Consider the following 15077-nt stretch of genomic DNA (forward strand, 5'->3'; position numbering starts at 1 on the left):
CTTCTATATTTTATTCTCTGGCACATTATGGGAACTATTTCGTAAAATAAGTTTCTCATTTGGTGTAATTCCAAAGTTACACAATTGACTATTTTTTGCCTGGCGTGTTTCCTGGAGTCTGTAGTCAAGGGAATAAAATGTTCTTGATATTTTGCCTCTGTCATTTTCCTCAGACAATCCCTCTTTCTGCTAATCCCCTTCTTATATTTCCATTTTTTTCTCTCTCGCCTACCAAATATTTGTACACTCTACCTACCACCTTCATCCCCTTCATTATCTCTCCCTACCCCCCTAATCGTTTCCTTCTCTTAATCTACACTTTCTATTATTCAGCTCTTTCCCTCTACCTGTATCTCCCACAGCTTTCCTATTCAGCACTTTCATTCTTAGTTTTGATCCGTCCATGCCCCGCTAAACCCCCCCCCCCCCCCCATTTTCTACATAAACACTTCAGCCTTTCTTCAACTTTCTGTCCTTACGCGAGCACACGCTTTCACACCCGCACACACACACACGTACACACACATCCACCCTTCCATTCCCACTTTCCCTCCTTCCCTGACCTACCTCACTTCGCTCTCCACTCTGCCCCGTCCTCAACGCCTCATCCCCCCCCTTTCCCTCTCCCTGCACCTTTACCCGCCTCCATATCCATCTCCATATCCCTGACCTATGTACACCTACCAGTTTATGCCAGTCTCTCCTCCCATCTCCCCATGCTCTAGCTCCTCTTCCCTCCCTTTCTCCAGCTTTCTAACCTCCATCCTCCATCCCTCAACCCCTTTCAGTACTCCCTCCTCCCCGCACACGCACGCGGCTGGCTGGCCTCTGTACTATGAATATGGAGATCGGCTCGACACACGAACTCAACGGAGGGGACAAAATGAGGCTCTAGGTGACAGTTTCGACGACACACTGCGGATAAAGTTACTCAGAGGCAGACGTGTGTTAAGGTGGCCGACAGATGCGTCTTCTTAAGGAGGAGGAGGCAAAGGAGGAGGAGGAAAAGGGAAGAAAAGGAAAAGGGAAAATGTGGAGGGAAGGATTCATTGATATTTTGCGTGAGAGGTATTGGAGCAGATGGACATTGAGGGGCGAGGGAGACGAGGGGAGGGGAAGAGAGGGGAGTAGGGGAGAGAGAGAGAGAGAGAGAGAGAGAGAGAGAGAGAGAGAGAGAGAGAGAGAGAGAGAGAGAGAGAGAGAGAGTATACCAGATGTGCTTCCCTCCCCCACTTCCGGCTCACCTTTTCCCCCTTATCATTTCTCCACCTGCCTCCCTCCACCCCCCTCCACCTCCACCTCCACCTCAACCTCCACATGCCTTTCAATAGCGTTCAACCTTCAGACTTCCTACTTACCCTTTTTTTTTTTCTTCCTACCTTTTCGTGTGTGTGTGTGTGTGTGTGTGTGTGTGTGTGTGTCTCTCTCTCTCTCTCTCTCTCCCCCCCTCCCCCCTCGTGACATCTTCCCTCCAACAACTATCCCTATTCTGGTCTGTAGTTATTTAATCTGTTCCTCAGGTCAGTCAAGTGTCTGAAGAATAGATCAACTCACGAAATTAGGCAGCCTTGTTATTAGTTTTAGGGATTTCAGTTGCCTGCTCTTCCACGTTTTTACGCTTCTCATTATTGACTTGAAACACCTTCTGTCTCCTATCTCCTCGCCCACTAACTCTCTCTCTCTCTCTCTCTTCCTTCCGTTCTTCTTTCCTCCCTTTCTTCAGTCATTCATCAAACATTTTTTTTCCGTTCTATATTTTTGACCTCCTTTTCCCCCCCTCTTTTCTTCATCCTGCTCTCCTCAACCTCCTTCCCTCCTTCCTTCCTTCCTTCCTTCCTTCCTTCTTTCCTTTTTTCTTTCTTTTCATCCCTCCTTTCCTTTCTTCCTACCTTCCTTTATCCACCTCCTTTCCTTCCTTCCTTTTCTCCTTCCTTCCCTTTTTCCTTCTTTCCTTTTTTCTTTCTTTTCATCCCTCATTTCCTTTCTTCCTTCCTTCCTTCCCTTCTTCCTTCTTTCCTTCTTTCTTTCTTCCTTTCTTTTCTTCCTTCCTTCCTTTCCTTCCTTCCTTTCTTCTTTCCTTTCTCCCCTTCCCGTCTTCACCATGTTTTCCTTCTTTCCATCTTCCTCTCAATCTCAATCCCTTCGTTCTTTCCTTCCTCCCTTCCTCCCTCTCTTCTTTCATCCCCGTTTTTCTCCCTCCCTCACATTCTTTCCTTCCTATCTCTCCCTCCTGTCCTTCTTGGTCCTTTTTCTCTTCCCTCACTCAGTTCTTTCCCTCCAGCTCCCTCTCGTCCGTATTTTTTCCCTTCCTTCCTCCTCCTTCTCACTATTTTTCTCACTCACTCTATTCCACATTGATGACGAAAAAAAAAAAAAAAAGGGAGATAAAAATGCCCCCCCCTCCCCACCTCGGATCGCGGCCTCTTTCACATCAACAACCTTTTTTCTATCATGTCCTAAAATTAACTAAGATGGATGCAGACGGGACGCGTAAATCACTCTGGGGAAGACACAGGTGCATGAACGATGAGGAGGGAGGAGGAGGAGGAGGAGGAGGAGGAGGAGGAAGGGAGGGGAGAAAGGGAAGGAGGTAGAGAAGGAGAGGAAGAGGAGATGAATAGTAAGGAGAGCTGTGTGAGGGAAGGAAGGAAGGAAGGAAGGAAAGAAGGGAGGAAGGAAGGAAGGAAGGTTATATTCAGGGAGGGAAGGAAGAAAGAAAGAAAGGAAGGAAGGAAGGAAGGAAGGAAGGAAGGAAGGAAGGGAAGGGAAGGGAAAGGAAAGGAAGGGAAGGGCAGGGAAGGAAGGAAGGAAGGGAAGGAAGGAAGGAAGGAAGGATGTCCATAAGCAGGAAAAAAGGGAGGAAGGAAGGAAGGAAGGAAGATGTCAGTAAAAAGAAGCGAAAGAGGTAGATAAATAAATAACGTAGGGAGGAAGAGAAGAAGGGATAGAAGGAGGTATGTAGAATTCTGGTTCGGAAGGAGAGAGGGAGGAGGGTTGGTCGATAATGAAGAAAGGTAGAAGATAGTAAGGAAGGAGATGAGAGGAGGGAAATATGGTGTAAATAGGGAGGGAAGGAACGAGGAAAGGAAACGAGGAATGAGGAGCGAAGAGGGCGAAGCAGGGAAGAAAAAAAAGCGTGATGGAGAGACGGAAGGAGGGAAAGATGAATGAAGGAGAGGAGGAGGAGAAGGAAAGGAGGGAGAAAGAGTAGGCTAAATGCGTAGAAAGAAAGGAGGTCACGTTGTAGATGGGGGGGGGGGGGGGGTAGAAAGCTTGGAGGAAGTGAGGAGTATAAAAAGGGGCGAAACAGAAAAGCGGGAAAATAAAGAAAGGAGAAATTGAAGAAAAAAGAAGATATTAGAGAAGAGAATCACCGAGGAAGGAAATGTTGAAAGAAAATAAAAAAATGAACATAAATAAGAAGGATAAGAGACAGAAAAGAAATAAACAAACCTTGAAGAAATGAAGCAGGAGGAGGAGGAGGAGGGAATTGGAGGTAAATGAATGGAGAGGAAAAAAACGAAAAGAGAGAGAGAGAGAGAGAGAGAGAGAGAGAGAGAGAGAGAGAGAGAGAGAGAGAGAGAGAGAGAGAGAGAGAGAGAGAGAGAGAGATAGAGAGAGAGAGAGAGAGAGAGAGAGAGAGAGAGAGAGAGAGAGAGAGAGAGAGAGAGAGAGAGAGAGAGAGAGAGAGAGAGAGAGAGAGAGAGAGAGAGAAATAGGAAGGGTTGAAAGCATGTAAGAGACTGAGGAAAGAAGATGGAAAGAAGGGCGGGAATGAGGAGGGGAGGAGAGTGAAGAGAGAGCAGGAAGGATGGAAGAAGAATTAGAAAACGAAAAAAAAAACAGTGGATGGGAGAGAGAGAGGAAGAAAAGGCGGGCGGGAAGATAAATAACAGAAGAAACAAAGAGAAGAGAAGAAGGGAAGAAGACAGCCGGGTAAATATGTAAGATGAAGGAAGGAAGGAAGGAAGGAAGGAAGGAAGGAAGGAAGAATGTTAAGAAAAGCAAGGAAAAGGAAGAAGCCCAAGAGAGGAAGGAAATAACGTCTATACGGAGAAACAAAAGGAAGAAAAATGAAGAAAACAAGGGCGAAGGTAAATTGGGTGGGAAGGAAGTCGGGGAAAAGAAAAAAAAGAAGGAAATGAGAGAGGGAGGGAGGAAGGAAAGGAAGGAGGGCGAGTGATGGACGGAGGACAAAAATGCAAAAGAGTTTTCTGTGAGGAAAGTTAGGGGAAGGAGGAGGAAAGACTTTATAGAGGCATGAATGGAGGTAGGTAGATTAATTGGTGGGTATGCGGGTAGGTAGGACGGTAGGCAGGTAGGTAGGTAGGTTGGTAGATTGGTCAGCGGTTAGATAGGTGAGTTTTTGTTAAAGGAGGAAAGACTTTATAGAGGCATGAATGGAGGTAGGTAGATTAATTGGTGGGTATGCGTGTAGGTAGGACGGTAGGCAGGTAGGTAGGTAGGTTGGTAGATTGGTCAGCAGTTAGATAGGTGAGTTTTTGTTAAGTACCTGGATACGTATACAAGTTGGTAGGATGAACTGAATTTAGGTAAGTATAAAATTAGGTGGGATAAGAGGTAAGTAACTAAGAACAAGGGTAACCATATACATAAGTTGGTAGTTAGGTAGATGGGAGGGCAGGAACACATAGGTAGGTAGGGAGATAGTAGGTAAGAAGATTGGAGGAACTTTTGTTAGGTAGGTATGGAGGTGATTGATTATACAGGTAGATAGGTAAGTAGGTAGGTAGGTTGGAAGGTAATTAGGTAGGAAGGTAGGTAGATAGCCTGGCAGGTAATGAAGAAGGTATACAAGAAGCTCGGTGCGAAATTAAGTAGGCAGGGGGGGGGGGGAAGGGAGGGAGCGGGAGATGGAAGGAAAGGAAAATCGAAGTATGGAGGAAGATTAAGGAGACGCCACACGGTGCACGTAACAAAGCCTTCTATAAACCCCCGAGTGGCTTTAGAGGCAACGGCTAATGAGGAAGAGACTAAGGGGTTAATGATGGCGGTGATGATAACTGAAGAAGAAGAGGATGAAGAAGGATAACATCAGACTTCATGAACACAACACAACGGGGAATATACAAAACACACAAAAACAGCAGGGAGGGTGAACGCAACATTTTAGGGTCGGCAGGAGGAAGGGAATGAGGAGGTGATAAGGGAGGGGAGGGGGAGGGGAGGGCGTTACGAGTCTCATACCGGGCCTTGTTTCCCTCGTCCTTGACCGTAGTGTTCCAATAGAGACACTGGTTTATGTTAGCCGGCGTCTGAATTTTCACAATCTCTCTCTCTCTCTCTCTCCAGTTCTTGTCGGTTTTTCCAGCACCGCGATTCATGTTTCGTTAGTGCGCAATGCTGTACGGCCGCGAGAGGCCACCACACATTTACCACCTCAACACCAGGATAGCTATTCGTCACAGCCTCCGTGCTCACCTCCGTATCTTAAGTGTTTGAGGCTGTGGTTACTTAACTCACTAACGCGGCTGCCCAGGCTGTCCGGTTACCTCCCCCACGTAGCTATTAATTTACTGAGCGACCTTGGAAGGGGGACGGACAGCTGGCGGGGAAAAGTGTCAGCTGCGCGCCCCACCCACTCACCGGGAGGTTCACAGGCGGCCGCGAGATTTGTCACCTACGTCACTGCGATAACAAGGTAAGTAAATACGTGTTTCTAAAATAAGGGATTAATCTATACATAAAAATAATATTCTTTTAATGCCGAAAAATAGATAAACATGAATTTAGGTGAATAAATTAAAGAAAAAACCGGAATCGAATAAAGTATAAGATGCATATTCAAGCAAAATGAATTAATAAGGAAATGCAGACTTAAACAAATAAACAAACCCCCAAAACAAGGCCAAACAAATAGTCACAAAATGAGAGTGTAATATACAAGAAAAAAATAAAGGAAAAACATGATTCGTATTAGCATAACACGTGATGTCCATATATTAACGACATGGAGTACGCACACACACACACACACACACACACACACACACACACACACACACACACACACACACACACAGACAATGAGAGAGAGAGAGAGAGAGAGAGAGAGAGAGAGAGAGAGAGAGAGAGAGAGAGAGAGAGAGAGAGAGAGAGAGAGAGAGAGAGAGAGAGAGCAATAAAACAGAATTACTTCCCTCCATCATGATAACACGTATGGATAGAGAGTGACTGAAACCTTGACCATGTGGCGGAGAGAGAGAGAGAGAGAGAGAGAGAGAGAGAGAGAGAGAGAGAGAGAGAGAGAGAGGAAGATGAAGATAGGGAAAAGGGGAAGGGAATGAGAGATAGGGTAGGAGGGGAGATAAAGGAGGGGAGAGGGAAGGGGAGAGTCACCAGAAACGAGGGGAGGTGGACGTTCCTGATGGCATGAGTCACGTATTTAGTCTTCCCGTTTAGCCTGTCAACTTGCTCCCCCGTTTTTCGCTTCCTCCCCTCCTCTTTATTTACATCCCCTCCTCTCCCCTCCCTCTTATCCCCTCCTTGTCCAATGTCCACGCCCTCCCTCTCCCTCCCTCGCAATCCCTCCTCTCCCTTGTTTCCTCCCTTCTCTCCCTTATTCTCCTCTTCGGTTGTTTCTCTTTCCTCCTTACGATTTCATTACTTACCTTCTTTTCCCTTCCTTCTCATCCCCTCTTCTCCCTTTCCTCCATTCTCTGCTTTATTCTCCTCTTCGATTGTTTCTCTTTCCTAATTACTTTTTTCATTTCTTTCCTTCTCATACATTCACTGTCATCCCCTTTCCTCCCTTCACCTTATTCTCTTCTTCATTTGTTTCTCTTTCCTTCTTACCTTTTCCTTAAATTTTCTTCCTTTCTCTCGCCTTCCCTCTTATCCCCTCCTCTCACTTTCCTTGCTCTTCTACCTTAACTTATTTTTGTTTGTTTTTCTCTCCTCCTTACCTATTAATTTCTTCCTTTCCTCGCTTCCCCTCCTTCCTTCTTTCCCTTCTCCTCTCCCGCTGTTTCTCTTTCCTCCTTTTCTCTTTCTTCCCCTACGTCCATTTCTTTACCTTCACTTGCCCTCTTCTCTCTGATTATTCATCTTTCCTTATTACTTTTATTTTCCTATATCTCCCTTTCACTTCCTCTGTCCTGCCTCTCATACCATTCTTTATCTTCCCCCTTCTCTTCCTATTTTCTCATTTCCTTTCTCTTCTTTCATTGATCTTTCCTTCCTACCTTTTCTTTTCCTTCTTTCTTTCCTATACTATTCCATCCCTTGACCCTACCTTCTTCTACGTCCCTCTTCCCTTTTTCTGTTCCCCTCTTCATTTTCTTTCCCTCGTATCTTTCCCTCTCCTTCCTATTTTTTTTACCCTCTCATACTCGAGTTTTTAATTGATGGCTGTGTACTGGACGCAAATTGACAATCACATTTACCGATACCGATAGAAGAGAATAAAACAGAAATTAAGAAAAAAAAGGAAAATCACACGTGCACAAAAAAACAGGGGATGTAAAATTAGGAAGAGGAGGAGGAGGAGGAAGAGAGGAAGGAGGAGGCAGTGCGACAAGAGTAACGGTGAAGGGAGGAGGGTCAGGAGGAGGAGGAAGAGAGGAAGAAGGAATAGGAGCAGAAGCGAGGGGAAGGAGGAGAAGGTAGGGCGACAGGGGGAAGGAGGAGGAGGAGGAGGGGCGACAGGAGCAAGGACAGGAAGGGGACGAGAAGGGGAAGGAAGGGCGGCGAGAATGATGAGTGTGGGAGGAAGCACCGGGAGCTAAGTAACGCAGGAGGGGGCAGCTTTTTAATGACCTGCAGCCTCTTGTCTTCGCCACCAATGCCAGGCTGGACCAAAGGCTTCCCGGTGCCCCGCGGAGACTCATCACGAGGGCCGCGTGAGGCAGAAAGACAAGTTATGCTGCACCTCCCCACCCCCTGCCAAGGAGTCTCCTAGCAACTGTTTCTGTTCTCATGGGTCTGTCTCTGTTTTCATATTTTTAATGTATTGTACGATTTTTTTCATTTATTTATTATTATTATTCTTTTTAGAATTATCCTCACAACCGATGCGGCTTGATGGTGCTGACAGACGCGGGCCTGTACCACTGGCGCCCACAAGTAATCTAGCCTTCAAGGCGCGATTCCACGGAGGCACCATTTTGGCAACGTGTGGCATGCCCCATTGTCACATTGGTCAATGTCTTCCAACCAGCTCAACACTAGGCAACATGCAGCATGCGACTGCGTGGCATGCAACAGCCGGCAACACGCTGCCCGTAGAACGTGACGCATGAGACAAGATTTTGCCTGTTGCCGAGTGATGCAGACTTCAACCGTCTCATCAATCCAGGGAAGGATTCCATGTTGAAAGCAGCAAAATGAACTGGTTTAAAAAAAAAATCGTAGGATTTAAGAAAAGAATACAGAAACCGTGTGATTTTATGTGATGTATGCTTGAAAAACAATACAACACGCAGACTCAACAAGAGGCACAGAGGGGATTAGCCAAGAAAAAAAAGACCAAGAATTTGCGTACTGTTTCTCACCGTAAGCACAGAAACTTAACCCATAAAAATCTGTATATAAAATATCAAACTTACTTTAACAATATCTCTTAGTGCTTCCATAATCATTTGGCAAGTCTCCTGCATAATTCTCAAAATAGTCGACTCAGAAATACAAAAGAGGTACGAGTACGTGTGGGATTTGTAACTGCTTGAGGAGCCAAGAAGAAAATCAAAACCCTCCACACTCACTCGAGAAAAGTTCATGAATAGTGATTAGTTCTCTTTTCCCACTATCAGTGCTTTCTTTCCTTTTTTTTTTTTTTTGAGCTTTGCACAGCACCAAAGCTGCAACAGCAGCGATCGTCTCCTGAGACATCATGTTGACAATTGTCTCAGATTTGACTGAATCGGTGGAAAATGTTTTGTGACATTCAGAATAAAAATTGCCATGTATCATGCTACATGAAACAACGCTGCTGCCTTGCCGCAGGCGACATGTTTCCTTGTTGAATATCACATTCAGCATACATGTTGACACCCAGGCGAGTCCCATGGTACATGTTGCCCCGGTGTAATCGCGCCTTTACACCACAAAAGACTTGCATATGAAAAATTATCAATATGGCTCCCCGAATATCAATATCCTAACCAACAGCCTTGTATATTACCGGATTTTAATATTCTGTCTCCTTTCACATCAGCGAACCCTCTATCCCTATATTCTTAATTATATAGAAAGGAGAGAAGGGGAGAGAAGGGAAGAAGGGGAGGTAAGGCAAATGGAGGAAAAGATGAGCGTTGACAGGAGTGTAGGGGAGAGAATACAGCAGGGGAAGAGGGAGAGACGGAGAGAGAGAGAGAGAGAGAGAGAGAGAGAGAGAGAGAGAGAGAGAGAGAGAGAGAGAGAGAGAGAGAGAGAGAGAGAGAGAGAGAGAGAGAGAGAGAGAGAGAGAGAGAGAGAGAGAGAGAGAGAGAGAGAGAGAGAGAGAGAGAGAGAGAGAGAGAGAGAGAGAGAGAGAGAGAGAGAGAGAGAGAGAGAGAGAGAGAGAGAGAGAGAGAGAGAGAGAGAGAGAGAGAGAGAGAGAGAGAGAGAGAGAGAGATGGAGGGGAGGGGCAACTGTAAAAAAAAATGTAGTAATGAAGGAGTAAACACGAAACAGGGAAGCAAGCAAAATAATAAAGAAAAGAAAAAAAAAGATGGAAATGAAAGGTGGAAGACTAGAGAAAGGCACGGAAGCGGGATAAGAAAATCAGAGAGCTATAAAAAGTGATTAAGAAAAAGAGAAACGAGAAAATGGGAAAGGAAAAGAAGAGGATAAGATGGAGGAAGGGTGGAGGAAGGGAAGGCCAGAGAACATTATGATGAAGGAGAGCGGAGGAAGGAAACCCAGAAGTCTGCAAGGTCACAGGTTAATCTATTAGGCCATGGCTCATAACAGGTGTGATATTACTGTGTGTGTGTGTGTGTGTGTGTGTGTGTGTGTGTGTGTGTGTGTGTGTGTGTGTGTGTGTAGCTTCAACACACACACACACACACACACACACACACACACACACAATCACACGCACATCGGAAGAATTTCAATTACATGGAGAATCAACAATTACGATGTGAATGTAGCTCTGAAGGTTACCGAGGTGAGTGGTAAGGATTGGTAGGTAGGTCAGCAGGAAGTCAGATAGATGAATAGATAGATAGACAGAAATAGATCGATGGACGGATAGGCAGACAGACATGCCCAGAAATACTGAGAAACAGAGAAAGGGAGAGATACAGAGATTGAGAGAGACAGAGATAGTACATTGAGAGAGAGGGAGAAGAGGCGGAGGAGGAAAAAATACATGGAGGCATGGAAGAGAAGGTTAAAGAAAGTCTATTGGCGAATAATAAGACTGCCTGTCATGGTAAGATATAGTTTGAAGCATACGCAATACCTGAGCGTGGCGGCGGTGCTCATCTTTGTCTCGTTGACCGAATGAGCCTCTGGTGGTGGAGAACCCATTCACCCGACACAGGGCCAGTGTAACATTCAAGTCACCACTGTTTACCTTCCTTAGGGTTTCCTAGGTACTCTTTTATCGATCATACCGAAAGAATGGATGAATAGCTGAGTTGGTTCCACTCCGACTGCCCAGGTCTGGATTCGCATTTCACTGTCCAGCAGGACAAAATAAAGCATATGTAAGTATGTAAGCTAACGTTGGTTTCCCTAAAGTTTCAGCTAAGTAAAGACGAATGCTACTTTCATAGCTGATAATTTTCATTCAGTGGCGGATGACTCAATTCGAGAAAATACTGATATTTGAATTGCATCACCTCGCTTGAATCGGATAACCGTAGTTTTACGTTATCGGGTTAACTTGGAGTAAATATAAAGCTTGGAAATGATCGACGTTATTGAAATTAAGATACTTGAGATAAGAAGAAGAACGTAGAGAGGGAGGAGGAGAAAAACAAATACGAGGAGCAGGAGGAGTAGAAGGAAGAGGGGGAGGAGGAAGAAGCGGAGGACGAAGAGGAAAAGAGTATGAGGTAAGTCAATAAATGAATAAACAAGAACAAAAAACAATAAAGGAAATAAAAAAAGTAAAATGATTAAAAAGTACAGACAGAAACAACAACAGTAATAAAGAAAGGCAGAGGGATAAGAGCAGGAAACAACGGGATTGGAAAAAGTGAGGATAAGGGTAAGGAGGCGGCGGCGGAAATGGTGTGTGGGTGTGAGGTAGGGATGGCAGGGGGGATCATGGGAGCTGGTCACACCTCCACACCTGGCCAGCACATGCTCTATACCTGGACCACTCTGGCAGGACCGGTTCTTGCTGCTAATTACCTACCGCCGATGCTGCCGCTGCCTCCCCCTCCCACCGTGCAGCTGTTGCGTGTGTGTAATTCACCACGGCCTGATCACGAGTTGGACTCGCTTTCGCCAGCAGGTACCCTCCCGACGTGAGCAAGTGCTCATTATCGTCGATCTCTGGGTACTGCCAGGACCTAACACACCACACAACCCATCCCCCTTGCTCAAGGGGAGACAGTAACCACTTTTAGCCAACCGCAAGAATCCGGGCTGAGCGGGGCTCGAACCGCCGCCTGTTTGGCCGTGAAGCCTTGCAGCGCAACGCTTTACCGATTGAGCTACCGGAGCGTGTGTGTGTGTGTGTGTGTGTGTGTGTGTGTGTGTGTGTGTTGAGACAGCTCATACGAGTATTATTAAAACTGCACAGATTATTCAACATTAAAAAGCGAAACATAACAAAGACTAGTCATAACACATACACACACACACACACACACACACACACACACACACACACACACACACACACACACACACACAGGAACAGCTAATGAATAAAACTGGCTGCCATCTGACACCAAAAGGGAGATAAAATCAGTAACCAAAGAGCCCACTAAAAAGAGAGGTAAGAAGGTCATTACGCTGCTAAGGGAAAGGTCTACAACTCTGTTACGAAAGAAAAAGTTATAATGAGAGAGAGAGAGAGAGAGAGAGAGAGAGAGAGAGAGAGAGAGAGAGAGAGAGAGAGAGAGAGAGAGAGAGAGAGAGAGAGAGAGAGAGAGAGAGAGAGAGAGAGAGAGAGAATTATACGATAGAAAAGAGAAACAACAGAAAAAAAAGGATACAAAACACGAAACAATAAAGAAAACACTGTCAAGCAAACAAGAAAAAAACACACACAAAAAAACACAAGGAGAGAATTTAAATACAGACAAAAAGAGAAGCCAAGAAAGGTGAGACAAATAAAGGCAAGTAAAGCAAGATAAGAAAAAGAGCGAGACAAAAAACAACAAACAACAGAGGAAGCAAACAGAAGAACAAGTACGTATATCCTTGGGAGAGAGAGAGAGAGTGTGTGTGTGTGTGTGTGTGTGTGTTTATTTTCCGATGACTCACGGCGTGTAGTGCGACTTATGTAATATTAATGGAACACAATGAGCGGGGAATGACTCAGGCCACGACGGTGATAGTGCAAGTCAGGCGCCACTAAGAGGAAACACTCAGGAGGCGAGAATGAATGGTGAAAGGGGCGGGGCGGGGGAGGGAGGAGAGAGAAAGGAGGAAGAGAAGTAGCTGGAGTATGGAGGATTAGAGGGAGTGAAAAAAGAATATTGAATAGGTAAGGAGGAGCAGGAGGGGAGAGAAAAGAATAGGTCTGGAGTAACTGAAGGAGGGGAGAGAGTGGTATGTGAAAGGGCGGGGTAGAAGAAGCAGGATGAGGAGGAAGAAGAGGAGGAGGAGTAGGAGAAAGAGATAAAAGAGGACGAGACGAAGAATAAGAGGAGGAGGAGGGGGTGGAGGCGGTGGTATGTGAAAGGGCGGGGTAGAAGCACAAGGAGGAGAAAGAAGAAGAGGAGGATAAAGAAAAGGAGGAGGAGAAAGAGATAAAAGAGGGCGAAATGAGGGATAAGGAGGAGGGGGAGGGGGTGGCGGTGCGGTAATGGAAGAGAAAGTGGGAAGGTTGTGGCTGGAGAGGAGTGAGGAAAGTACATACATAGGGAAGGAAGCAGACTATGGCGATCCTGAAGAGAAAGATGTCCCAGAAATGTCAGTCATCTCCTATACAACACATCGTCAAGGAAGCAAATGGTATTGTAATGCCAGTATTTAATCAAGTACGGGAAAATATAAATTAGGGGAGGAAAAAGTAGGTTAAGTATTCCGCGATAGTAAATATAAGTATAACTTAGTCCGTTTCCGCCTAATTTATATTTTTTCCGTACTTAATTAAATACTGGCATTACACGGAGTCTGGGATATTCCTCGCGGTAACAGATTCCGGCGATACTTATATTTACTTATAATACTTAACCTACTTTTTCCTCCCCTAATTAATATTTTTCCGTACTTAATTAAATACTGGCATTACAGTATGAGAAGACCAAACGGGAATGTGACACGTAGATAAGAAAACAAACCTACCTGTGCTCAAATGTTTCTCTACTATTAAGAACGATGACTAAAACCAACTGCTTACACAACCATTCTCATTCGTTATTTTTACTTGAACTGCAGACACTCATGGCAGCATACAGGTAATGTTATATGAAGAGTTAATATATTTTTTTATTTAACATATTTGAAGGTCCCTCGACTAATTCTGATTACTGCGAGTGACGCGTGCATAGAAGTTAGAAGGGCAGCTCTTGTTTTAGAAAGCCTCTATCAAGAAAATAGAATGACAGACAGACAGAGAGAGATAGGCAGCTAGTAAAGAATGTAAGCAGGACGCGAGATAGAAAGAAAGGCGCAAACAAAAGCAAACAAACACATAAACATACACACACACACACACACACACACACACACACACACACACACCATCACTTAACTCTCATTCCCAACATTAAGAACAGGTGGTGGAGGCGGCTGGGCTGAACAACAGTAACAAATCCTCCTCCTCCTCCTCTTCCTCCTCCTCCTTCTCCTCCTCCTCCTCGTCTTTCCCCACGTCGGCTTTCCTTTTCTACCGCAGTGTAAAGAAGAATGACTTTTTGTTAACGAGACGAGTTTTTGTTGCAAGGCCGCTCAGACTGGTTTAATGTGCTGGCCATCTTGTGCAAAGACTTCCTTTCGTTCGTGGCTATGTCAAGGTCACTCATGGGGGAAAAAAACCTCTTAAATTATGTGTTATTGATACTTTACAACTCTAATGAATACCCTTCTCTTGGTACGGCAGGGAATACGGACTTAGGACGAAACAATGTAACACAAAACATACAAAGCAAATAAGGAGGAGGTTAAGAGCGTCATCTATTGCGCCTTTACGAGCCATGAAAGAAACTACGCAAAATAAAACCAGACAAGGAAGTATGGCGGTGTGTATGTCTGTAAGGAGGATTATAAGCTGAAGTACGGGTGTTTTCATGTTACTGTTAACAGACACGACTGGGGTGATGAAGAGCTATGGCCCAGGGGTAGAAGAGACGCCGTTTGCATGTTGAGCAGAAACGGTATCCCATTGACCCACAATACGGGGGGAGGGAACCCAAGCGGCAGGAGGAGAGGACGTAGACGCAATAAACAACAGTACTTCTCCCATCAACTAAGACTTAGCAACACACTCTTAAGAGGCCAAACAGGAGTCTTCATGGCTTTCCTGTCGGCTCTTAAGACATCTGCTGGCCGTCTGTAGCTTCTGGTGTTTATGAGTTTGGATTTTCGTAGCAGATGGAAGAGTACGCGTGCGGAGGATAAGTGAGAAGGGGAGAGGGGGGGAGGGAAGAAAAGAGGAAGAGCAGAGAAGAGCGGGAAGAAGGAAGAGGAGGAGGGGGATTAGGAGAAGGAGGAGGAAGTATATGAAGACAGAGAGGTAATGGAGGAAGATAATCAGTTCAGGGTGACTGGTAGCGAGAGGGAATGACAAGGAGGAGCTAGAGGAGGAGAGCAACCGTGCACTGAGTGATTGGGAAGACGAGAAAAGGGAGGATAAGAAGGAGGAGGCAGAGGCAGACGAGGACGAGGACGAGAATGAAGAGAAATGAGCCTTATGAATAGAAATGAGGGCAAAGAACAAAACAAGGAGAGAAAAAGAGGAGAAACCATAAAACAAGGAAGAGAAAGAAGATGGGAAGTAGAAACA

This window comes from Eriocheir sinensis, chromosome 3 (genome assembly GCF_024679095.1).
Source record: "Eriocheir sinensis breed Jianghai 21 chromosome 3, ASM2467909v1, whole genome shotgun sequence".
Classification (NCBI taxonomy): Eukaryota; Metazoa; Arthropoda; class Malacostraca; order Decapoda; family Varunidae; genus Eriocheir; species Eriocheir sinensis.